Genomic DNA, 6,504 nt, shown 5'->3' on the forward strand with positions numbered 1-6,504 from the left:
ACATATTTACAAAGGTTTGTGAAAACGATATTCTGACTTTCTTTTCGCAAGTTGGAGATTTTGATCCTCCTCGTGTTCCAATTTGAAAGAGCATCAGTACTGAAAATTGAGATGTGATTTTTTCTAATTCACAAGTCTTGATTCTAAGCATAAAATTATTTTGTTACTATCGTGATTACATTTTTTTCTTACAAAACTTGAATTCTGTATAATTTATAATATTGTAGATCAGAATCCAAGAACAAAATTGTTAGCATTAAAATATTATTCTGAACGAGGGAGACATCCCGTGACTGTGAGAAAAGAACAAAGCTGAAGAAGAGGAGAGAGCCTGAGTGACAGAAAAAAATAAAGACATGGTCCCACAAAATTGATGATAAGAACTTATGATTAATTTTACCATGATTTGAACTGTAAACAATTATTAATGTGAAATTCCATGTTAAATGAATAAACATTTTAGAATATTTATATAAAAAGTAAAAGTTATTTTCTTTTTATGTATGTGTAAATCGTGAATGAACGTATAAGATTGAGTGTATGAATAAAAGTCCGACAATCCTTATGCTCCTTGTCTTCATCCCTTGATTTAGAAACATTGGCACTTCCACCAAAGTCAATAAAACTATTAACATTCCCTTTGAACCAAACTTAAAAGCTGTCATTTGGTAGCACATTTTTCTCTATGACAACAGTGGACTATAATTTGTACATCTTGTCCAATATCAGCGTATTGAGACATCGTTGTCATAGGATAATTGTTTTGGTTGAGGATTAATTAAGAATATAATGTATGTTATAATGACACCTTCGTGGTGCAATGCAGTTATCTGAATAATAATAATAATAATAATAATAATAATAATAATAATAATAATTCAGTGTTACTTAAGATGGGAGTTAACTTAAAATATAGGTGAGAGCTTAGGTTAACATAACACCCTGCACAGTGAGTTGATGGGCAACTTTCTGTCCCTACCTAAAACATTACACTGTGCCAACATGATGTGACCTTCTAGTTCCTCAATAACATGATTAGATTGATGAACTTCGTTTCTTCTTCTTCTTCTTCTTACTTCTAAACTTTATCATTATTTTAATTCTCTCCGATAACCTACTTTTCTTCCCCTTGCACGTGTTCCTACAGTAATTTCAAATTTCAAATTTCTACAATAATTAGCCAAATAGCCTTACTTTGGCACCAACCTCTCTCATCAATTCACAATTCTCATTGGAGTAACTTAATTCACTCATTTATAATTAATTATAAACTGTTTCAGATACGTGCTTTGTTTGCAGAGATGTGACGTTTGTTATACAGGCACCAGTCACGACAAACAACTATACAGTAAGCACAAATTCATCTCCAGTATTTACAAAATGAAATTGTATTATTATTTCTATACTTATTTTACGTTTTTAATTCCAAAATTATGAATAAATTTGTAATAGAAATCTCTAAACATTATATAGTATCAGTTATGACATACACTAACTGAGTTTTTAGTTGTTATTTTAATTCTATTTTATAAAAGTAGCTATTCTTTGTGTTTGTTAACATTCTAATTTAAGGAAAATTTCAAAACTATTCTTACTGTGTCTTAAGAAAATATTTTATTTTATACATGTGTTTTAATTAAATATTTTATTTTAATGTCATCGTTTGTTTTTTTCTCTCATTTGAATCCGACGCGACGTGGGTAAGTAACACCGTACAGCTTCAATCCAACCATCAGTGTCTAATGTCGTGTCATATTTTGAATATCAAATTCCATATAATATTTAATTTTTAACTTCAATATGTTCTCATTCGTCTATTACTAAGGAAAAAAACATGTTTAATTACAATGCCGCTGCAAATTTAATGACATTTTAAATAATATATAATTTGAATTAAATTAAAAACTATCTTTTAAGAAAAGTTTGCATATGGATTTGAAATAAATTATTCTTCAATTTGTATAAGCTTTACTTGTTTGGATGGGTTAGTCATAATCAGAAAAGAACAAGAGAAATTAATTTGAACAGTATAACGAATCAATTTAGTCTATTTTGTTTTGATTGGTAAAAAGTGCAAGCCAATGGTTGAAAGTTATTGTTTTATAGGTTAAGAATTTTCATAACGTCGCTAGTTTTTTTATAATCTTTCTTTAAATTTTACTGTACATATATATATATATATATATATATATATATATATATATATATATTTGAAAAATAAACTTAATTATGTAAGTACATTTTAAATTTTTAAATGATTAATTATTATTTTTATATATAGTAAATTTATCATTATAATAATTGATAATTAAGCTTTATTGTGTAATTTTAGTAACTTAAGTTACGATAAAAATAGATATTTATATTCATTAATAATTTATGGTATTGCAATATATATTTTTGTGAGGCTAAAATTTCATCATAAATAAAAGAAAAAAATAAATATTTTGGTATAGAATCTAAAATCATTATCAAATATTTATTTACTATTTCTTTTTTAATTAAATTTTTTTTTTATGTTCTTAGAACATAATAAAATTTTAAATTAACAATAACTGTAATTATTTATTTTCTTATCTTATATTTGTATTAATAAGTTTTGAGATGGATTTACGATTAGTTGTAATCACGCTTCAATATCTAATAAGTAAGATTTATTAAAGATTATGATGAATGTTGTATAGGATTTAGGATCTCCATCCTCCTAACTCGGTCGAACAATCTTATCCTTACATATATAAGATAAAGTAAAGATTAAGATTAGAGAACTTATTTGAGTGGGTGTTAATATCTTGAGTTTAGTCCATAAACCAATTAATCTATTAATCATTTTAGGATTTGAGAAAGATATTTGTGTTACTGCATATAACTACTGTTTCGGTTGAAGTAGTCCGAGGGTCGGTCGTCCCTCCTTGCTCTACTCTGTTTTGATCTTTAATCCTCTCCGAGAACGCGACCTACTCCAATGGGTTGTTGACCTGCAGAAGACACTCTGACGCTCAAGTCAGATATGTTTCATAAAGATGTCTATATGTTATTAGGATAGAAAAGGATGATTGTACCTAAACATCAATTGTATATTTATAGGACTTGTGACACCTAAGTCCATTGATTAACCATTAGTGCAATATATTTTTAGGCAATCAAACCCAAAAATCAATTATTAATATCGTATATTTGTAAAGCGTAAGGCAATCTGACCTATTAATACCTGATAATTGCCCATGAATGACCATTAATTCCGATCAGTATATTTTATATAGTACATAAGCCCCCAAGCCCGAGCGAGCTCTTTGTTGAAAGAGGTCCGTAGGAATTATTATGAGCTTTAAAATAGGTCGCTCACGTTGTATTTAGGGAGTCTATCTTCGATGCTTTAAGTCTTCATTTCTCTCTGTACCGAGCGGCGAACTCTAGGAGTTCTCTTTGGATATGTTCCCTAGACTGAACAGAAAATGCTAAGAGTTCTCTTTGACACTTTTTCCTGTGCAAGAGATTTTCACTCCAAAAAATATGCTTTTAAATAAAATAAAGTAAACGCTTCAATATTTTATAATTTATTTTTATAATGAAAAGGCATTAGAACCTGACAAAGCTGAACCTGTTGAGTAGTTGACTGATAAGAGTTCTTTTTCGAACTTCTTGCATTGAGCGAGGATTTCTGAAGCCCTTTTACGGACTTCCCCCTAGCGACTTGAGGCAGGAGTTATTTTTCTAACTTCCTCCGTTGAGCGGGGATTTCTGAAGTCATTTTTATAACTTCCCCCCGAGCGGTCTTGAGGCAGGAGTTATGTTTCTAACTTCGTGCGTTGAGCGGAGAATTCTGAAGCCCTTTTTCGGACTTCCCCCTAGTGGCTTGAGGTAGGAGTTATTTTTATCACTTCCTGCGTTGAGCGAGGATTTCTGAAGTCATTTTTCTGACTTTCCCTCGAGCGGTCTTGAGGCAGGTGTTATTTTTCTAACTTCCTGCGTTGAGCGGAGATTTCTGAAGTCATTTTTCTGACTTCCCCCGAGCGGTCTTGAGGTAGAAGTCATTTTTTTGACTTCCTATGTTGAGCGAGGATTTCTGAAGTCATTTTTCTGACTTCCTACGTTGAGCGGAGATTTCTGAAGTCATTTTTCTGACTTCCCCCTGAGCGGCTTGAGGCAGGAGTCATTTTTCTGACTTCCTACATTGAGCGGGGATTTCTGAAATCATTTTTCTGAGTTCCCCCGAGTTGTCTTGAGGCAGAAGTCATTTCTCTGACTTCCTACGTTGAGCGGGGATTTCTGAAGTCATTTTTCTGACTTCCCCCCGAGCGATCTTGAGGGGTAGGAGTCATTTTTCTGACTTCCTCCGTTGAACGGGGATTTCTGAGGTCGTTTTTCTGACTTCCCCCCGAGCGGCTTGAGGCAGGACTCATTTTTCTGACTTCCTGCGTTGAGCGGGGATTTCTGAAGTCATTTTTCTGACTTCTCCCGAGCGGCCATTATAACCTGACACAGTTGAAGGTAGGTCTGAACCTTTCTGCACATGATATTTTATAATTTATAATTTAAAATTAAGAGTTGGTAGAACCTGACCCAGTGGAGGTCTGAACCTTCCTACACATAATATTTTATAATTTATAATTTAAAATTAAGAGTCGGTAGAACCTAACAAGGTTGAACGCAGCTCTAAACCATCTTGTGCATAATATTTTATAATTTATAATTTAAAATTAAGAGTAGATAGAACCTGACAAAGTTGAACACATTTTTGAACCATCTTGTGCATAATATTTTATAATTTATAATTTAAAATTAAGAGTCGGTAGAACCTTACAATGTTGAACGCATTTCTGAACCATCCTGTGCATATTATTTTATAATTTAGAATTTAAGATTGAACGCAGCTCTAAACCATCCTGTGCATAATATTTTATAATTGAAAATTAAGAGTCAACCTGACAAGGTTGAACGCATTTTTGAATCATCCTGTGCATAATATTTTATAATTTAAAATTAAGAGGTTGTAGAACCTGACCAAGTGGAGGTCTGAACCTTCCTCCACATAATATTTTATAATTTATATTTTAAAACTAAGAGTCAGTAGAACCTGACAAGGTTGAACGCATTTCTGAACCATCCTCTACACGATATTTTTACTCACAAAAATATGAGTTAAACAAATATATTATAATTTATAAATTATAATGAAAAGTGGAACCTGCCAAGGATGAACGTGGGATCGAACTTTCCTGAAAGTTCTCAAAACGAAAGACATGGCTTTAGGAATTATTACGGAATTTTTTACTCTTGTTGCAAAACCTGGTAGTGATCCGAGGTAGCGATGTCAAGACTGAGCGTGCGTCTGGTTCTTTGTGGCTTCATGAGGATGCCGCTCGACCCCACGGTAGGCGCCAAAATGTTTCGGTTGAATTGGTCCAAGGGTCGGTCGTCCCTGCTTGCTCTGCTCTCTTTTGATCTTCAATCCTCTCCGAGAACGCGATCCACTCCAATGAGTTGTTGACCTGCAGAAGACAGTCTGACGCTCAAGTCAAATATGTTTAATAAATAGGTCTATATTTTATTAGGATAAAAAAGAGTGATTGTAGCTGAACATCAATTGTATATTTATAGGACTTGTGACAGCTAAGTCCATTAAATAACTATTAGTGTAATATATTTTTAGATAATCAAACCCAAAAATCAATTATTAATATAGTATATTTAAAAAGTGTAAAACAATCTGACCTATTAATACCTAATAATTAGCTATCAATAACCATCACTATATTTTATATATTACAACTACTAATCTTAATCCCACTCATGAAGCAATCCTTTGAAACACTTCCGCCTTGAAGTTGTACCTAATGTTCCTCGGTTGATGAGAAAAGATAACGCAGAATAAAAGATCAAAGCAGCAGCAATGCCCGATTTATTCATCACGAATCCAAAGTCTTAGTCAAATTCCCAATGACTTTGAAACCAACATGTCACCGTGGGGATTCGCTGAAATAACGTTTTTTAATGATTAGCTTCTTCATTAATTTCGCTAAAGTTCAATCACCTTCGGATTTTGTAGAATTTTAACTCACCAAATGATTCTTTTAACTCATTTTTCATTAATCTAACTTAAACATATAATAGCCTATATTTTTTTTTTATAAAATTAGCCAAAAAACAATTTTTTATTTATTTAACAACTTAAATTTCTTTATAGTTCACCTTACTTGACTGTTGATTAGCTTTACAAAAAACAACAGGAGTTGTTGATTTCTTAAATTTACATTTTCTTTTATTTTTAAAATATATCGATGAACGCATTATTTTCTAACGTAGAGTGAGAATAATTGGGTTGAATTTTTCCATAAAATGTGAATCGGGTTGAATTAATTATTTTCTCATAGCAGAACTTGTAAGCAGGGAATTAGGTTAATTTACTGACAAAAATCAAATTCTTAATTATTAGATATACTCAGACAAATTTAGTTAATTTTAATGTGTATAAATTATGTTTAAAATATGTTATAATTTGTT

This window comes from Vigna angularis, chromosome 2 (assembly GCF_016808095.1).
Source record: "Vigna angularis cultivar LongXiaoDou No.4 chromosome 2, ASM1680809v1, whole genome shotgun sequence".
Taxonomy (NCBI): domain Eukaryota; kingdom Viridiplantae; phylum Streptophyta; class Magnoliopsida; order Fabales; family Fabaceae; genus Vigna; species Vigna angularis.